This window comes from Uloborus diversus, chromosome 4, assembly GCF_026930045.1.
Source record: "Uloborus diversus isolate 005 chromosome 4, Udiv.v.3.1, whole genome shotgun sequence".
Lineage (NCBI taxonomy): Eukaryota > Metazoa > Arthropoda > Arachnida > Araneae > Uloboridae > Uloborus > Uloborus diversus.
Window position 1 is genome coordinate 116,206,842 of NC_072734.1, and position 20,967 is coordinate 116,227,808.

General features: G+C 31.7%; 1 protein-coding gene across 1 annotated transcript in view; it reads left to right on the plus strand.

The window, feature by feature from the left end:
- Positions 1-20,967, plus strand: part of LOC129220513 (uncharacterized) — a 287,706-nt gene that overhangs the window by 239,917 nt on the left and 26,822 nt on the right. The gene's annotated exons all lie outside the window — the stretch shown is intronic.

A 20,967-nucleotide genomic window follows, 5' to 3' on the forward strand; every position in this document is an offset into this window, starting at 1 on the left:
TCCGTTGTTGGAAAGGAACCAGGACACCAAAAGACGTCCTACATGTTCGAAAAAACTCCAAGAGAAGACACGTCCATTGTCTAACATCTCGCCAAGCGTGAGCCAAAACAGGATTTGGAATGGAAGAAAAACGACTAACACCATAAGCATATCGCCAAGTTAGCCTTTCTAGAGCAAAACACAAAACTCGCAATTTAGGCAATACCGAAAATACATGTAGCGTGGGAAAGATGGGTTCCTTACTCGCAAAATTGCTAGAAGGGCCAGCTCACCACAAATTCTTAGAAAATAGACAACCTTTCAAGCACGAAACAGATAGAAAACACATGTGCATTTTCGACTAACCGAAGTACATTTCAATGGCAGAGTGAAAAATTGGAAAGGAATGAGAAGGAAAAAAAACAGACGACAACCGAATACATCTACGCATAATTATGAAAAGAAATCATTTAAATCCAAAAACCCTAATCTGCAGTGAATACATAAATTTAACAATGTCATTTGTGAAATAGAATATTCACATGACACTACTAAAATGCACATTTAGCTTTATAAAATACTAGTAGTACCCGTACGGCTTTGCCGGAAGTTGAAAAATTAAAAGGTCATTCGGTTCGTCTGTATATTTGTAAATAATGGATGACGAATTCCTCGCCAATTTGCTATGTTCATTTGCTCGACAATGCTACAGTTCCACGTTATGATAACTTCGTAATTTAACTCTCCCACGTTGTGATAATTTGCGCGGTAAAATTTTCATAAAATTGGAATAAAAAAAGAACAAAATCGAATTTTCGAAAAATCACTTCGAGGTGCACACCCCCATGCTACAAACTAACTTTGTGCCAAATTTCATGAAAATCGGCCGAACGGTCTAAGTGCTATGCGCATCACAGAGATCCAGACATCCAGACAGACAGAGATCCAGACAGACTTTCAGCTTTATTATTAGTAAAGAAATCTCTTCGAAGTGCACACCCCCATGCTACAAACTAACTTTGCCAAATTTCATGAAAATCGGTCGAACGGTCTAGGTGCTATGCGCATCACAGAGATCCAGACCAATTTTCTGCTTTATTATTAATAAAGATAGAAGAGGATAACAGGCAATAGCAGAGGGAAATAAGATTTTAAATAACAGCTAGAATTGACAGATTTTAAAAATTGTATCACATTTTTCTCTCTCTCTCTCTCTTTTTAAAGAGTTATATTAGATGATAAAAAAGCAATCAACATCCGTGTAAAAGGTTATCAATGAATAGCGCGCACTGCCTGTGACTAAAAGTTTCGCTTTCGATACCGTCAGTGCGCAGCTATTGTAAAGTTACTTTCTGGAGAAAAACTTTAAAAGTGGTTAAATATTTCATCATGAACTTAATTCAACAGTTCAGTAGTATAATGTTATTTTAAAAAGTACATTTAAGTTAATAAAATCACTAATATGATTAGTTGCAGTTACATTTTTACTAGATTCAACCAATTTCTTTGTATAGCACGGAATATTGTGAAAAGTGTGGTACTATTCTAACTAGATTGAGCTATTTTACTTCTCTTGTATTCATCTTTACTACAAAACTCGAGAACTTTATGTGAATGCAAAACATCTCTTATCTAACACACTCAAACAAATCTTCCTTTTTGCAATACAGAGGTAAAAAAGTTTGAAAAATCTAAAGCAAGAAAGGAAAAAAATCTAAGCTTAGTCATTCGCTTTTCGAAGTAAAGGAATTTTTTAAAGATCACGTTTTTTCCTTAAAAAATCAGAATGCCCCGCGTTCTTATAAAAACATTTGGTTTCTAAGGAAATGGCTGAGCATTTCATTTCATTAAAAAAAAAAAGTAAATGCTATAGGTGTATTCATGGTTTTGTCCGAATTACACAGTTTATTTTTGAAACTAAATACCTTACTTAACTAGTACCTTACTTAATTTGTGTGCCGTTAGTTTTATTTAAAACTAGTGGCACCTGCACGGCTTTGCCCGTAGTAGAAAATGAAAAGGTCGCCTCTATCTTTACAAATATTGGATAATGATTGTCACGCCAATTTGCTATATACATTCGCTTGCCCATGTTACGGTTCCACGTTATGATAATTTCGTAATTTATCATAATGTGGAACAATATACCACGTTGTGTTGATTTGCTCGGTAAAATTTTCTTAAAACTGGAAGAGAAAAACAATAAAATCGAATTTTCAAAAAATTTCTTCGAGGTGCACACCCCCATGCTACAAACTAACTTTGCACCAAATTTCATGAAAATAGGCCGAATGGTCTAAGCGCTATTCTCGTCACAGAGATCCAGACAGAAATCCAGACAGACTTTCAGTTTTATTATTAGTTGATAAGAAAAATGAAATTAACTTACGTACTTCAAATACTTTATTATTAGTATGAGTGATTACAGTATGTATATATATATATATATATATATATATATATATATATATATATATATATATATATATATATATATATATATATATATATATATATATATATATATATATATATATATATATATATATATATATATATATATATATATATATATATACAAACGGTTTTCGTAGTATATTCAAAGGCGAATACAACTAAAAAGATTTTGACTGTATTTTGCAATGTGTGACACTACAATCTCATTCAAGGGTCTTTTTTTAGATATGAGTAAAAAAGAAATGTTTGTTGAACATAAATATCATCAGCATATAACAAAAGCGCTGATATTTAAATGAAAAATAATCAAAATGCGGGACAGAACGAATTTTGACGTATCAATGCTCTAGAGACTTGCGTCTCTTTGTCGGAAAAAGCTCTAAACATCGCGTTTTCACGGTTGAAAAATTATTTAAATGCATGCAAGTTACTTTTAGTTAGGAGTTGCTTATCGATAACAGAAACATATAGAATGATATATATTTAAGGAAATAATTTTGAAAACAATTTAAAGAAATCAAAAATTGAGAACTTTGATCCCTTTACAATTTTATTACTTTGGTCTTATTCCGACGAAAATCATATGCTGTTAGTATAAAAATGATAAAATACCATGCATTTAAAACATATATTGATAAATTAATTAAAAGTAAAAATTAAACGATTTTCTACCCAGATAAAATCAAATGTTTAAAAAAATCTGTGCAGCAAGCCTTTTGCTAAGCGTTTTATAATTTTTAAACTAAAACTAGTATGCTATAAGTAACTAAACAGATAGGAAGAGGTAATTTACCTCATGTCCATAAAATTAAATTAAACTAAATGAAACTAAGAGTAATTTTCGTCATCGTTTCCAACCATATTATTTGATCAGTGACGATTCACACAAAAAATAAAACAATAATAATAAAGCACATCTAATGAAAATGAGCGTAAAAACAGAGGGCGGAGTTCAATAAATTGTTATTTATAATTTGATATGCTATAACCATTTCGCATACTTGCACAAAATCCATAATAATTTAAATAACGTTTATATTTTATTTGATCTTTAAAGCTTTTAATGTTCTATTGTTCAAAAATGCTTCTGTATGTGAAAAATAATTAAAATATACAAGTTGGGATGAGTCATTTTTGGAACTCTATTGGAACCTGTTGTACGTCCTTCTTCAAACAATGCAAATTACTTAACACATAATTGAAATTACAATTCGTGGTTTAACTAAAGGATTTGTAAAAGGTTCAGCACGTAGATTTTAATTACACAATCAATTACAAATTTGGACGCAGAGAAAAAAATGAGAAAATACTGGTTTACTAGTTATACGCAAATTATAATTGTAATTAAAAATTTTAGTTATTGATAATCAATTCAAATTCCAGCTAGTCTAGTGTGCAAGGGCATTAATGTGAGTAGAATTTTTGAACTGTTACCTAGAGCCGCAAAACAGCTTAAAATTGTCCTGAACAGAAATAAATAAGCGAATTTTCAAACAATGGTAACAGTTTCTGTTTTGTTCATTTGAAATTTTAAAAGGATTGATTTAGCGCTTCCTAAATTTCTAAAGAATTTAAGCATCTTTATTGCAATGAGGTTGTTTCCTTTAGTCAAAAGTACTAAATTTAGTCACTAAAGTTGATAGAAAGAGCGAAAAAAAATATCATGGGCCTAGAAAATACTTTCATTTTTCCAACATTTAATTTTAATTAACTTTTTAAAATGTTCAATTTTTCAAACCAGTCATGGTCTTTATGACGTCACAAGTGATAGACATTGGCGCATAATCCACTGGTGCTGTGAATGCTGACGTTTGCTGTCCGCGTTTCTACGTTATGATAATTCAGAATTGAATTAAATATTGCTCTCTTTGCTTGCTATCAACCGTATCGTTCGCAGTTCATGTTAGTAAAGATGCGAATTAAATATTGCGCTCTGGCAACAGTAAATGTTAGTTCATCATTTGCGATGTCATGCGCAGAATCGTAAAAAATAAAATTGAGTCTGCGCACCGATTAAAAAAGAATTTCTAATAGTAAAATTTGTCAAATTATTTTTAAAAAGATGAAATTGTATGTTTTTAAGTACGCTCTTTCAGAAAAAAATATTTTTAAAATTTCGGAAACGACCCCATTAATGTAAATATAAAGCACATACTATTACATCATCTTGGATATATAACTGAAAAAAAAATATGCAATGAAATATTCACAGTTTGCCGTATTTATTTTGCCTCCATTCATATTCTAACCTAGAGAATAAAACTATTCCTTACATTCTTCACATTGACAGAATCGAATAGTTTCTTGGAAAATAAATGAGTCCTCTGAAGTCCTACAGCGGTACAAACACAAATGCGGGTATTCAGCCAACGTGACTGGAAAATGGAAGAACCCAAAAACAGAAAACACAGCAAATGAAAATGTTCGATCTTTTATTCTATCTTTCATATATTGGTAGTGTGACAACTTGTATGTTCAGGTTAGGGATTTTTGAAATGGCTGATGGATCTATAAAAGAATTATGCCTGCTGGTAATGTGCCTTTATTGTTTTGTTTGACTTTTGAGATATTTTCAACTTTACATATTTTTTCCAAAAACTTAGATTGTTGCCGATTTGCATTAAAGGATATTTTGCATTTCTCAAGGAATATTGTTTTTAATTAATTTATTTATTTTTAATGTGAAACAAACAAGTTTAAATCAGATGTGCTGTTAAACATATTTTAATCTAAATGTAGTTGTCTGTAGTGATTTTGCATATGCAAAAATGTTTAGTTTCAGCTAGTTTTCAAAATATTTATAGTTTCAAGGCCCTGTTTTTAGGAGAGTATTTTTTTTTTTTTTTTTTTTTGAATTACAAAATGCTTCTTCCAGTTCTTCTTTCTCTAAAGTTTGAAATTTAATTTTGTGAGTTGTATTTTATTTTATATCTGTATAGGAATTTAATGCGTATTTTTGTATATATATTTTAAATATTTGGAAATCGTTTTTAGTCTTCAGCTTTTCTTTCTTTTAAGTTTTAGCCACGCAGATGTTTCTGCCAGCGTAGCCGGGTTCAACCTGCGGTCGCATTTTTTTTTAATTCAATCCTGGAAATGAGACAAGATGTTTTCGCTTTTTCCTAAAATATACAGGTAGTTATCAAAATAATGGAAACACCTATGAATAAAAGTGACATTTTTGAATGTGCTTCGCAAGTAATAAAGAATAAAACTAGATACCTGTTGTTTTTTTTATATAAATAGCAATACACACATTCTGGTAGCATATGTTGGGTTAATTGAAGTTCTATAAGTCTTTGATTTTTTTCAAGCGCGTGAAAGGTCGGACCTCTCAAATATTAAAAGAGGTCAAACTGATGGAGCGCGCATAGCTGGAGCAAGTGTAACTGAAACATCTCAACTTTTTGACGTTTCTAGAACTACAGTATATAAAGCCATGACACGCAGTGCAGTAAGACAAGCTCCGGAAAAGCAAAATAGTGGACGGAAAGATAAGCTCAGTGAAAGAAACCGACGGGTATTGAAACGCATTGTAAAGTCTAAACAGTGAACAATAGCAGAAAAAGTGACCACAGAATTCAATCACTATCTGGATTCACATTCACCTGTGTGAGTTATAACAGTCAGAAGGCACCTTTATTAACAGACCATTTACGACAGAGAAGCAATTCCCAACATATTTGTCACAGAGTGTTTCCATTATTTTGATAAATACAGTCGGACCTCCATATATCGAACTTCCATATATCGAAATTTTCTATGTATCGAAATCCTAGCACATTTCCATGTTCATTACATAGAAAATTTGTTTCTATATATCGAAAAAATCTCTATATATCGAAATTTTTTTCGAGACATTCGCAGATTTTTTTTCCACTTTAGACTGTTTGTCTCATGAAAAAAGAAGGTTAGGGGGAAAATTTTTTCTCACTAAGGTTGCTATGAAACTTATAAGGAATCTGGAGTTGAGGGGTGTAAAGAAAGGTCGTTGTTCCGTTCTGGAGTTCTTAAATTCCGTCAAGTTCATTTCAAGTTGTAACCAGTAATACTGTAAAATCAGTTTCAAGTTTGATTATCATTTTTATTAGTCTTTTAGCTTCAGTAAAAATCATTCAGGTTAAGTAGATTGGTTTTTTACTTTTTTGTCGATTACATTGTCAAAACGAAAATACACTCAGGTTGCGGATCAAGTTGAATTGCCGAAGAATGAAGATGTATGAAGGAGCAAAGGTGTAATTTCTGTTATTTTTTTAATTCTTAACTTTCGTTTAATCCGGTGCTCAAATAAATTAGAAATTGGGTTTCATACAAGAAAATTAGCTTTAATTTTAATGTTTTAGGAGATTTTTTATGATAAAAACAAGTTGTTTCTATATATCGAAATTTCTATATATCGAATTTTTTCCCGGCAATTTGCTACTTCGATATATGGAGGTCTGACTGTACCTGTAAATATTGTATTTCCTTATGCACTTGGTTTTAAGGAGACATTTTCTCTACAACAATATCTTTTCCATAGTTCACCTGATTTTCATGACTTTTTGTACAAAAATAAAACAGATACTTTCCTATAAACAACATCTAATGTGTGTCTCTTTGTTTCAACCGTTCGGACTAAAATTAAGCATAACGAACATCTCTTTTGTTCATTAAGTGTAATTTATATTTGTTTAATGCTCTCTCCTAACACTTTTTTGAGTCCCGCAAACCAATTTTTAAAGAAGACCCAGAGCCACCTGGTGTGTCAATTTCTAACCAAGCATTGATCGTTTAAGAGTGAAATCATCAAGGGTTTCGGCGAGTTCCAATATTTTTACCGCGTTTCTCGAATTCTAATAATTATATTAACAGGCAAATATTTTGGAAGTTCAAAATAATATGCTTGAAATACATATCAGAATCTATAATGCTACGTAGCGGCAGCATTTCTCGGGTAATGTAACTTAAAATGTTTCGCATATCTAGCCATTCTGTAAAAAATTGACAGATCAATTAAAGCTGACCTTTTTAATAGGTGTATGGTTTAAAGTTAGTAACATTGTTATCCGTATAAATTAGTAGATATAATAAATGTAACCTGAAAATTCTAAAAACTTGTCAAAATACGTTTGGAAAAGGGAAGGTGAGTTTAGTAGCAATTACAAAATTCCTCGATCGATGGATCCCTGGTGATGGACTAGGGTCATCAAGACCCTCCTAGTGGGAGAGAAGGGGGCTAGTGCGAACATCTGGAATAATTCTGATTTTTGTTTTTTTAAAATTTCTCTGTTAATTTATGCATAAGGACAACACCAACATGACTTCCATGTGTAGTTTCATGACAACATACTTGATAGTTCAGTAGCAATTACAAAAGATGGTTTTCATAGTGGAAAATGTTGTTTTAATTATTAGATTTGAGACTATCTCATAGGCGGATTTAGGCTAAAAATTTTGGGGGTGCAACAAGGCAATGACGAAATCAGAAAATAATTTTAGGGGCGGGGCGCACTTTTAAGCATAAAAAACGTGATGTAAACCGTATTTAGTAATATTAGGGGATCGGCAACTCTTAACAATTCAAACTGCAGAAAAAGTCTTAAACGAAAGTCGATGTTGTTAGAAGCAAAGGGCGAATCCAGCTTCTGGTTTAGAAGAGAATTCACGACCCAGAAAAAAAAATTGCAATATAGTAGTTTTGAAAACGCAGTTTTAGAGTTCTTTTAGATATTTTAGGGGGAAGAAAAATACGTGGTGCTCCAGGGCTATTTTTAGAAATTTAAGTCTTATAAATGTGATTATAATCCATATGAATAGTTTGGGTTAGGCATGAGACTCATGGACTGTCCCCAATCGATTTTTTGGAAAGCAGATAAAAATATGTACCCCCTCCCCTACCCAACTACACCTTTAATTTTTCATAATTGAAGTTCCGAAAACACTATGGTGGACAATTTTTGATGCAGTTACCTTACCGGACGGATTGTTCTGGAGCTCTCCCCTGGAAAAGTTTCGAAGTTAAAGTCCTAAAAATGAAGTTCTTATGCAATACTCCATGGTATTAAAAAGAGGATTTCAAAGGCTGCTGTCCCAAAAGATTCTCCCACTTAAATATTACGAAATAGTAGTTTTCAAAACCAAAATATTAACAATCTTTGATGATATTAGAGAAAGGGGGTCGGAGGCCCTTGTTCGAATATTTTTCAAAATTAAAGTCTTAAACAAATGAGTGTAAGACCCTATTTGGTAACGTTAGGAACACTGCAGTTTTTCAAAAGTGAAACTCCAAAAACGCAATTTTAAACTATTTTCGATGTTTTTAGGTGATTGGAGGATCTCCCTTGGAAATTTTGCGAAAGTTAATCCCAAGCAACGAAATTTGAGAGACTCCGTAATAACTTTGGCGGGTGAGAAGGCTTCGGAGATCGACAAAATGAAAAAAAAAGTTGGGGAGGGGGGGGGGTATGAAAGAAAAGAGGATTGTGCGAGAAGGGAGGGGGGAGGCACACAATTTGCCGCCAATAATCTGAAGCTGTTGAAAAATTTAAATGTCAATATTTCTTTTTGAAAGAAATTAAATTTTTTACCCAACATTATTTTTTTTTCTTTTTAAAATAACTGCGTTTTCCCAGAATGAAATCTTTTCTTCTCTTCAATAATAAATAATATTTTTTTAAAAACATCAACTCAGCATTTTGCGATGAGGGTCACCAGTATTGTGCCCCCTCCCCCCTGAATGCACCACTGCAGCAAGAAGTCTGAGAGTCCTCCTTCAAAGTTTTTTGAAAATTCACCTTAAAAATGTTAGTTTTTAGTTGATTTCGGAGTAGATTTTATTGATAAAGTTTGTTGCAACAGTCATGGTTTTGCTTTTGGACTTGATTAGCCATAGTTGTTTCAAAATAGAAGAATTTGTATTGACGTACCAATAAATACCCAATTACAGAGCATACAATAGGGAAGTTGCTACCTATTAAATGTTCATATTTTGGCTATTGGATATTGTTAATTGACCCTCAAAACTAAAAAAATCACCATCGCCGAATTTTAAAACACCGTGGTTGATTTTTAATGAATTTTTAAAAATCCACGCGCAAAAGTGCGCTCTTCTGAAACGTCACGAGCCTACGTCACAGGGCGCGAATGGGCAGCCTTCCGCCGAAGATCCCTTGTTTTCGCTAGGGACATTTTGAGCGCGCTGATATTTTTATTTTTTAGAAATTCAATAATTCTTTGGAAAACACTGTGGAGACCGGAATCGTTAAAGTACAATCTAAATAATCTTCCTCATGTAACATCAATGATGATATTCGAATATTTCCGAGAGGATGAGAGGTTTAATGTTCCAGAAACGCGAGGAGATAAGCCTTTTACGTTTCGTCTTCGAAGTCGAATACGTGACCTTCGGCTTCTCTCCTATCGGAAGAGCGCATGACGTCACTTCCTATGCCATTTGACGTCACAAGCGCTTGAACTTTAAAAATTAATTTAAAAAAAACTACTAATCGTATCGCAAATTTTTTTTCACCTATGATGTTCATACATGTTACTCTATCATATAAAAATAAAATTGACAAATCGAAAACTTCCCTATTATTCTATTCTATAACACAGCACTGAACAATAAATTGTTTGATTTATTTGCATGAAATTATTTGTTATGTTTTTCTTTTTTTTTCAAATGAATAAAATTAGTTAAATTCTTACTGTGAGCACAGTTATATTTTTCTTGCACTAGTGACGTGTGGTAATACACTGGATTTGTTTCAAGTAAATTTACTAGCATAGCAGCTATGAAATTTTTTCCCCCAACTGCGCTTCTGGGTGAAAGATAATAAATTATTTTTTTTTTTCAAAACCCAACCAAAAATTTTGGGGGTGCGGCGCACCCCCTGGCACCCCCGTAAATCCGCCTATGGACTATCTTAATTTATTATTTCAAATAAAGGGAGATAATATATCATAAATAAATGTATTAAATATATATATTGATATTCAGTTCTGCTATGAATAGTTTTAATTCATAATTAAAAGGCTTAAAAGAAAAAATTGCCCCATGGGGTTAGTTTAGACACACAGTGCTGGGGCTGCTGTGGACACATCGTAATGAGGCATCTGTGGACTCATGCCCACACTAATCCCTTGAAACTTTGAGGGAGAAAACACTAAGGAGATAATATAATACATATATTTTATGTAAGTTGCCTGATTAAATTAATTTTGACAAGTGTGCATTCAAGTACAAAGGACTTTATGTTCCGTTTTTTCATATTTTATAGGTTCCATTTACAAAACAAGATGATTCTTGTAAAGTGATGAGTTCTTTTACAAATGATTTTACTTATTCAATTTTATGATTTTATTTTTTACCAATTGCTACATAAAATGACTTATTGAAAATGATCTAATGGTGTCATTTAGAAAGGATTCTGTTTGTTGTTGCACATTTTAAAGACTTTTTTCTAAATGAGTTTGCTTATTGAAAGATGATAAGTCAATTTACTAAGGAATTCTGTCATTTTCACATTTTTTACTTTTTTTTATATAATTCAAATTACTAATGACGTAAGCCTTAATGACTTTGTGTTAGTAAAATTTTTGAAAAAAATCGCATTTTGTTCTATGTTGGACGAGTGGAGGCCGTATTAAAATCAACTAATTTCATTATGCATTTCTTCTGGGAAAATGGTGAACAAAATCTTTCTTTGAGGCACCGAAAATTATTCTTTTTCCACGATGGAAAATAAATATCCCAAATATCGTGAAATGAATTTGTATTGAAACTACCATCACCAAATGGTTGTTAGTAGCACACTGTAAAAAAAATCCGAAACATTACTGAATATTTCCGTGGAACGTTGCGAGATTTCATGGGTTTTCACCTATTTCCCCGTAAAATCAAGTGTCTTTAGGAAAACGTTTTCTGAATTGCTTTAAGTGTCACGAATGTGACTCCTCAGAGGTGTGAAAAATATTTTTAGCTATCAGTTTAAAGATTAACTGAGTGTAGTTATTAAGTGTATCGTCTTCAGCTCGATGACGGCCCGTCTACGTTGAATAAGCTCTCAAGGGGAGTTGATATCTCAATAAGAGATCTCCATTTTCTTCAGAAACATTAAAAGATGATTTCACAAATATTACTGAGTTTCAGCAAGGAACGCTCCTGGTTTTTGCAAGTGATGTTATTGGCAGAAATTGGGCACATGAGCTGCCCATTGCCCATTAATTTCCAGGAACGATTGCGAGTTATTTTTACAGTGCATGTTCTACTTTGCATCTCACATAACATTTAATGTTGATATCTTTAATAATTGTGTAAAGTAGGAAATAAATTCCATTCTGCATTAAAATACCTTTTTTTCATATAAATAAAAGTAAAAAGCATTCAAACATTTTAATTTGTCTTTTAAATAATTTCTTTATTTTTAGACTACACATAGCTACGAATTAATATCTTAAACTTTTATTATGAGTAAAAATATGTTTTGTTAAGGTTAACATTGGCTAAGAAATTTGCTATTTCGGTTAAAACTTATTTATTTATGTTTTTAAATCCACTGTTTACATTGCTTAATTAGTATTTTAGCTTCTGTGCTGTTTAGTATTTTAGCTTTCCACACTAGCCCCATGACATGGGGCTAGTGTGAACAAAAACAACCTGTTTTGAAAATGTTTTAATGAAAAAAATGTTCGGCCAAATGTTTTAATATCAATTAAAATAAATGCAAAAGTGCAAATTATTTTTAAAAAATATCAGTGTATTATAAACATTATTTAGTATATTTCTTTTTTTCAAAATGTAAAATCTGTCCACACTAGCCCCCTTCTCCTCTACGTGCAGTATCGTGTTCACTAAATTTATGGCTCTAGAGTTTTGTGATTCACCATGCCACAAACGGCTAGTGGTAAGTTGGTAAGACGCTGGCCTTCTATGCCTTGGACCCGGGTTCTGACTTGAGATGACCAGTCAGTAGATTTTCGAGATGCAGAAAATGATCAGCATCCATGTTGTATGATTATGCGACACGTAAAAGATACCTTGAGTGTTCGTTTGGCTTTGAATTCCAAAATTAAATTCCTAGTGCAGTTTTGCATCGAAGAGAGTACAGGTGCTTCGATCTGGTGGGAGTTGGGCGTCAAAAACTACTTGTGTCACGCATCAGCGTCTTAATGGTGTCACATGAAAGATGTAAAGATGCTTTGTAGCGGAGCGCACTAGGTCTGGTAAAGGTGAAAGGGATTCTTACACACCCCTATTGGAAACAAAAAAAAAGTTTTGTGATCTTGCTAAGCAATTTCAAATATATATATAACGTATAAACAGTATGGTGAAAAATGATTGAATATGGGCTATATCAACATATTATGTACGAATACATGTTTGAACATATTATATACGCAGAATATTGCGAATGATTGCAATTTGAAGGACTCGTTTTGAAAAGGGGACGCTCTGTAGAAGCGTTTCCTGGCGTTATGCTACTGATCGTAACAAAATTCATTTGTCGCCAAATTGTGACAGCCTTATTGAATACGGTAGTCGTGGCAGCAAAATCATTCCAAAACCACAATTATTGTGTTTTAATTTTTATGCACAAAACCTTCCTCGATAATTACCCGACCATACATCACTCTGCTGTACAGCACTAAAAATGATTCAGAAACAATTCTGGAAAAATAATGGGCAGCTGATACGCATAATTTCTGCCAGTAACATATCTTGCAAAAACCAGGAACGTTTTCCGCTAAAAGTCAGTAACATTCCTGAAATTATCCTTGAATCATTCTGAAGAATTTGAAAATCGCACCGGTCAAAGCCAGTCTGTAATATTCAAGGGAAATTAGGAAGATTTAATGTAATTGATTATAACATTTCTGATTTGCTAAGAAAACTTTTAGAAGTGTTGGAGCAACCATGGTCAAAGCTAGCAGAATTGCAAGTAAGAATCATCTCTCTTCCCTACCATTCTTGCATGCAGCTACCCACAGACTTATTCACTATCATTGGGAGCTTAGTCAATCTGGCCGGGTCGTAATCGAACTGAAGCCGAAATACTCATTAAACTCGCTTTGTCAATCTTTAAACCGGTAGCTAAAAATATTTTTCGCAACAGCGAAAAGTTTGCATTCGTGCAACTTGTACCGATTCGGGAAACTTTTTTGTGAAGATGTTTTAACTTCACGGGGAAATAGATGAAAACCCGTTCCACGGAAATAATCAGTAACGTTTCAGAATTTTTTTACTGAAAGCTTTTACTTTCGGGAATAAAAGCATACCGAAAGTTTTAGGGGATTTCACTTTAAACTGTGTACAAATAGATATAAATGATCTACACAAATTTCCAGTTACATGTTTTAGTATAACGCTCGTAAATAACGATTTCGAAAAAGGGTGTTGTTAGGTGCGAAAAGTATTTAATCGTTTGCAGAAAAAAAGAAAATAACTGCGGACGAAACGAAAAAATCGTTATAACGTTCGCACAAGGATGAAGTACAATTGTATTTGAATTGAGGAAAAACCTCTAAATTAGATTTGAAACACTCGTGACTCCGGTTCTTTTATGTGCACCAAACTTCGAATTTTTGGATAAATTTTGCCGTTACAAAACCGGTCTATTTCAAATCACAATGAAAAAAATTTTTTTTAAATATCAGCCAAGACAGAAGCGTATAATTTACCTCATTTATACACGGGACGTTTTTAGAAGGCTGAGTATTACGTTAGTGCCCATGGTGTACATATTTTGCAAACTTCAGTTTAGAAACAATATTGATTTTTTTTACATCAACTAAATTTTAAAAAGTTTCTCTATTCAAAATAATTAGTGAGTCTTAACATAAATTCCTAAGTACGGAAAGAGATATCCCAAAGTTTTAATTGCAATACTCATTAAATTATTTTTGTGTGAAAATTTTAGAGTTAAACAAAATAGCTGTGTAACTTTTCTAGGGGCAGAAAATTTGAAACATGTCCTAAGAAATAAAAATAAAAGCACGAAAATGAATAAAAACAAATCTTAACAATAAAAAATCATCTCTCTCTCTCTCTCTTTCTCTTTCCTTTCTTCTTTACTCATTTATGATGATACTTCCTCCCGCTGCGAGGAAAGTTAAAAAAGAAAAGAGGGGTTCTTTTGGGAACAGAAAAAAGGGGAGTAATGAGTGGATTGGAGTGTGGTGGATTTGAGATTACGTAACAGTAAAAAAATAATAAATGTAATCAGAAATTTTAAAGGAGAAACAAAGTTTAAGTTTCCACCCACAAAACGAAAGTGAAAATGAAATTTTAAGTATTTCTTTTCTATAAGTAAAGAAAAAACAGAAGAAGATTGAATTAGAAAAAAAGAAGTGTATTCCGAAACTTCTGAGTTTGAACAAAAGAAATGAAGAATTACTTTAAAAATTGCGAAAAGAGATAATGCGCTGGATGTACTAAAAAAGGAGGTTACTACAGAAAATGTAGTACGATGAAATAAAAATTAATTTTGGCGTACAGATCTAAAGAGTAAAATATTTTTATACGCCTATATATATATATATATATATATATATATATATATATATATATATATATATATATATATATATATATATATATATATATATATATATATATATAATTAAAATAGAAAAGGTTGAGTAATGAAGAAAGAGCATAAAAAGTTTAAACGTATCACTGCAAGTGATGCTCCTGAAATACAAACTTTAAAAAAACTTCGAATACAAACACAAAAAAACTAGAGAAATGAAAAAAAAATGTCAAAAATATAGAAAACATGTAGGCTTATTTGACATAACTGCTGAGGTAGAAAAACTTCACTGGAGGACCTGATATTTTATCACACCATATTGACATGTGCAAAAATGTACTTTCAGGGATTGAAGAGCTAGATCATGAGACACTTGAAGGAGACTTTGTTCTGATAGAATTTGCCATTAATCAGAAATACTTTTAATGTTGGAAATGTTTTAATGATAGCTGATACTAAAGATGGAGACTTGTAGGTTAGTTTTTTGCGCAAAAGTAAAACCATCTTGACTGGTTTTATCAATACATCTGTACCAGATGTTGCATCCATGCTTAATAAAAATATTAAGTTATTGATAACAGCTCCTACGAAAGAAATGGTAAAAAATGTAATCAATATTTTTGTGGTTTGAAAATTAAATTTTTATATTGATGTACAATGAAACTTGAATATTTATTTTCATCACGATTTAACTTTCATTTTAAATTTTTAACATAGTACGTTTCACTCAACTCTACAGGCCGTCTCTATGTGTCTTGTATGCTGTCTTTCTGTGCTGCGTATTCTGTGCTCTATAATTAGAGTACAGTGAGACACATTTTTATGCTTCCTTTCTTTTACATTATTTCAAAAACTTTAAATAATAGTGAAAATTTTTGTATCTCAAAAGTTTACACTTTAAGCTGCAATACAAATCCACCTTAAAAGTGTTTCTTATAGAAGCAAAGTTTTCACATTTTTTGAATTTTATATTTTTCGTCCCACTGGTAGTTTTTCACGTAGTTGATTTTTAGAACTCGTTAGAGCTTGCTTTGAAAAAAAAAAGTCAATGTACTGTAAAACATCTTTTCCATTACACCCCTGTATCTTAAATGTCAGGGACATACTCAGCACTAATTTAAAAGAAGTGATACTTCCTATTATATCTGGTCCACAGAGAATGATTATTTTTAAAAAATGCACAATAGTTCCTTCAAAATAAGCATTTTTATCTGGAAATTTTTTCTTTTCAAGCTGTCAGCTTGGGGAATAACGTGACAGCTGTCGTTCGTCTTTGTGGCCACTAGTTCCAAATAATTCACTTTTATTCATTGCAACTTACTATTTTTACTTATAATTCTCGCTTCTAATGACTAAAACATAATCTACCTGTCAATACGATTTTTAAAAAAAACACTGTTGTTTTCTCAATTTTATTCACTTGCTTTTATTTTTCTTCAAACATTTTGATGAATCACGTGTTTATAACTTCTTGGAAGATGCTACTTATCATTTCTCGCACTAACAACTTATTTCAGAAAATTTATAAAGTGTGTCTTAAGATGACTTGACTCGTAATTATTTTTGACAGAGTGCTGAATGCGTGTGCAATCTAACAGTTTAAAAGTGTTTTTTTTTGGGGGGGGGGGGGAATCTTCTTTTATTTATTTAAAAACTACTAAAACACAAATTAGGGGAATGCAAGGCAAAGTGAAATGGTTAAGACGACTGAGCTTTTTCAAAATAAACAAATTGGAAATTTATTTTGAAAATTACAGTACATAAAGAAAGAAGATTCTATTATATAAAAAACTTACATTGACACAGTATTTTTTTAGTTTTTGGCAGTAAATTTGCGCCCTCAAAAAAAAAGTGGAAATTTTTCACTTTTTTTTCCACGGGGCAAAATTAAAAATGAAATATTTTTCTAATGAAGTATTTTCTATTCAATTATAGAAAATATTTTTGATCAAATAAATCAGTAAATAAAAGATTTAATGAGTAAATGAAAAGGTATTGAAGCAATAAACTGAAAATGAAATTAGTTAATTAGTTATATGAAAAATAAATGAACAAGCAAAAGAATTAATGAATCAGAACATAAGTGAATGAATGAAAAAATCTGTAAATTAGAAAATGGAGGAATGTAAATGAAGGAATTAATAAATGAATACGTAAATAATTTAGTAAATGAATGAGAGAGTAAATATAACAAACTATTTCACTTTGCCCCATCCATTTTGTCCCGCGTGTACTTGACTTAATGTAGAAAACATTTAAAATGCTAATAAGTTTAATGTTAACTTAATAATAGATGGTCTCAATTAATATTTAAAACGTTAATCTTAGGAAATTTATCATTTTATAATAAAAAAAATAATGTTTTACTTGCAACAAAATATTACAATATGAGTGTGAATTTTTGAAATTTGCCTGTATTATCATGTGCTTTAATCTTCGGTGTGATTTTTTCATGACTGAAATAGATTACATGTTCTGCTATATACTTAAAATATTAATAGATAGGTGGCGCTAAAAGCAGAGTAAATATTTCACCATTTCGCTTTGCCCCTCTATTATACTTTGCCCCACATTCCTATACATGTAGGGCTATGACAAAAAACGATTGATTACGTAATTCTAGACGTTCTCAAATAAGACAAAAATTTAGGAATTTCAATGTCTTACATTTATTTAAAATTGCACACCCTGCGAGCATTTATATGCATATTCCGTCTATCTACTATGTACCAGCCGCATCGACCGAGCTCTTGGGGAGGGGGGTATCTTATTATTACTTGCTACTGAATAAAATTGTGAATCTTCAAGTTTACACTTACGTATTAGTCTACAGCTACTGAAAACACTTAAAATATTAAATTTAAACGTTGAGGCTCTCTTTTTCAGGAAATTTATTATTCACTAAGACTGATTAACAGTATAACAAATCACAATTTCTTTACTTAGCCCATTTTGAAGACAATTATTTTTTTTTTCTTTCAAAAGGCTGTTGCAGGAAAAACTGAACTCATATTTCCAAAGGGTACCTATCGTTTTAAAGAGTAACTCATTATCTTTCAAATACAAAAATTGCGAGAAAATATTGAAACTATTTGAAGACAAAGTATTGTAAACATTTTGTCGAAAATTGCAATTGAAAAATGACTGTCGGCTCATTTTTAGCAGGTTGTATCTAGGGCAGGATTTTTTCAGGGAAAAAAATATGTTTTATATTGACTTACTGTGCAACCTTTTTCTGAATTTTAACATAAGTCAAATTCAAAAACTTTTAAGACTATGAAGGTAAGATTTTTTCTTTGCCCGTCTGAATTGATTGCTTAGTGGAAAAAAAAATGTAGCAAAAATGTTCGACGTTTTGATTTTCGTGCATTTGCACCCTATCCATCTTTGCTGTGCTTAATTTCTGTTTTTTTTTTCCAATGAATTAATGTTTTCAAAGCCGTGCAGGTACCGCTAATTACGCATAAATTAATTTATCGATGACATTTAGCAAAAATACATTTTCTCATTTTATTCTTTTTGCCTACCTTTATTAATTTTGTAGTTGAGTCTAAACTTTATACTCCTGTTATATTTGATTTAATCAGCTCCAGAAAAATATTTAAAGCACATTGTTGTACGCGTCTGTGATAGTTATTAAACACTACCATCACAATAAGTGCCAAGAAATTTATTAAACGATATAACATTAATTCAGTTGCAACAATAAAGGTGTCCGGATATTCATTTAACTCTCTACAGCTCAATATCCATCCAGATTTAAAATCATTTTTAATTATCTCCTCCAATTGTACTCCCGATAGCACTGGAGAAAATGCGAGTATAAATGAGATTCCGTTGAATGATGACGAATGTGTAAAAGACGACACCATAATCAGTGAGATAATTACAATCGAGCAGATTTCGCCACTCGAAATGCGAGAAACGATTCAATCGCACATTCTGTTTTATGAAGGATAGGGCTCTGGTTTATTTGATCTAAAAGATTAGACCCATGATGAATTATTCATTGTCCTCTGATTTAAGTTTCACTGATATACTTAATTAAAATTTCGGGAATAATAGAGGAAGTTCGTGTGTAATTGCTTCTTCGGAAACACGGAATCCCATAAAGCTAGTAATTACTTATCCTCCAATTTAAGTTCTTTTCGCATGAATTGGGCAATTTTATTCATTGAACATTATATTTCTGAGCATAATTACATTTTCATTTCATATTTATTTAAACTGAGAGCAAAAATTAATTAATATCGTATTAATAAACAATGTAGAGATAAAGATTATAAAGGTCGCAAGGTGAATGAAATTCTAGTAAATTAGTTTGAACTAATGCAAAATACACTCAAATCAGCAAAATTAATCATTTGTGAGATTACTTGATAGAGTGGAAGACGAATTATGTTTATTTGACCAATATCAACTTTTTACGTAGAAATTTAATTTATACACGAGTAGTTTGAACGATTTTCGTTGAAATGATAGCAGAATTCAGCTAAAATTGCAGCTAAAATTATTTTTCTTACTCATAAATATCCTTTAAGATGCTCCTATCTCAATTTTGCAAAAAAAAAATGTGATTTGAATTCGTTACAGAAAAAGTCAAGTGATGTTTTTCTCATTTAATTGGTTCTTAATTTTCATGTCATCGCACAGGAAATATCGCTTCTGAAGTCAAGGCAGTTTTATGCGGGACCATTCAAAATCTTCTCAAGTAACTTTCTATGTGCAGCAAAGTACTGCAGAAAGTTCCGCATATCTTCAGAAATAATTCAGATGCATATAATTGTGAAAAAAAGGTCACTCAACATTCACTCATTACAAATATGTGATTAATTCACAGAAAACGTTTGCTCGTTTTATGCCGCACCCAAATCATCATCGTAAACAAATAAACAAGGTGGGAATTTGCAGACGGAACTATGAAATGTGGTTTGTTTATTAGAGTTTAAAAAACAAAACCTGCAATCCAACTTTAAGGTCTGGTGACCAGAACTGAAGGTAGTCCTGAATATAAATTCAAGATAACAGCGCATTTTAGTAACTCTTTACAGAACTACTACAGCCCGTTTTTTTTTTTTTTTTTTTTTTTTTTAAGTAATTATTTACCAGTTGATGAGAGCTGGATACAATGGACTGGGACATCGTATAGATGTCGCCAGTCGTAAAATGGCTTTTTTAATTACATTTTCGGAGGCAAACAAATCTTCAGCTGCTGATATTCACTGTAGTTTATTCTCACTGTAAGGATCTACAACGCACTCACTAACAGTGCAAGTTAAAAAAAAAAGCAGAATAGTTACGATTTTCATTAGGAACATTTTAATTACTCTCTGCGCAATCCCAACCTAGCAGCAAGCGTCTACTTCTTCTTGCATCTGCAAAATAGCTGAGAATACGACAATTTCAAAACGACGATGATTTCAAAATGAACGTGTACAACAGGTTCAATTTCCCGACGTCTATGAAGAATAGTTATAAATAGAGAAGCGTTGCGGCAGATGTATTGATTCGAATAGAAATCGTGTGGAAAAACTAGATATGAAGTAAAACATCACTGTAAATAAAAATATATCCTCTTACTGCTTCTTATTCCTTGAACTTATTTTTTTATGATTAAACGGACCTTAGTTTTGGAGCTACCTAAGCATTTCTAACGATAAATGTACAATGCGTAAATTAGTATGTATGGGAAACCTACCCACTAGAGATGAATTTAATTGATTTATAAAAATTATGCTGAAATAGTGACATGTATAATGAAAGAATATTAAAAAGTAGTACAACAGTTAAAACTAAAGAAATACTACTAATTGTAAATAAATTTAACTGAAATCAATAAAAATAATGATTCTTAAAAATATTTATAGTTGAATTTCATTTTCAAAGAAATTTTTTCTGTGCCTCTACTAATGCCTCTAATTTCTGTGTCTCTGTGATCACTCCCTGATTCTATTTGGAAATGATCAAAAACGGGAAAAATAACTTAGGACTGTACTTACTACCATGCTATCACCAATTG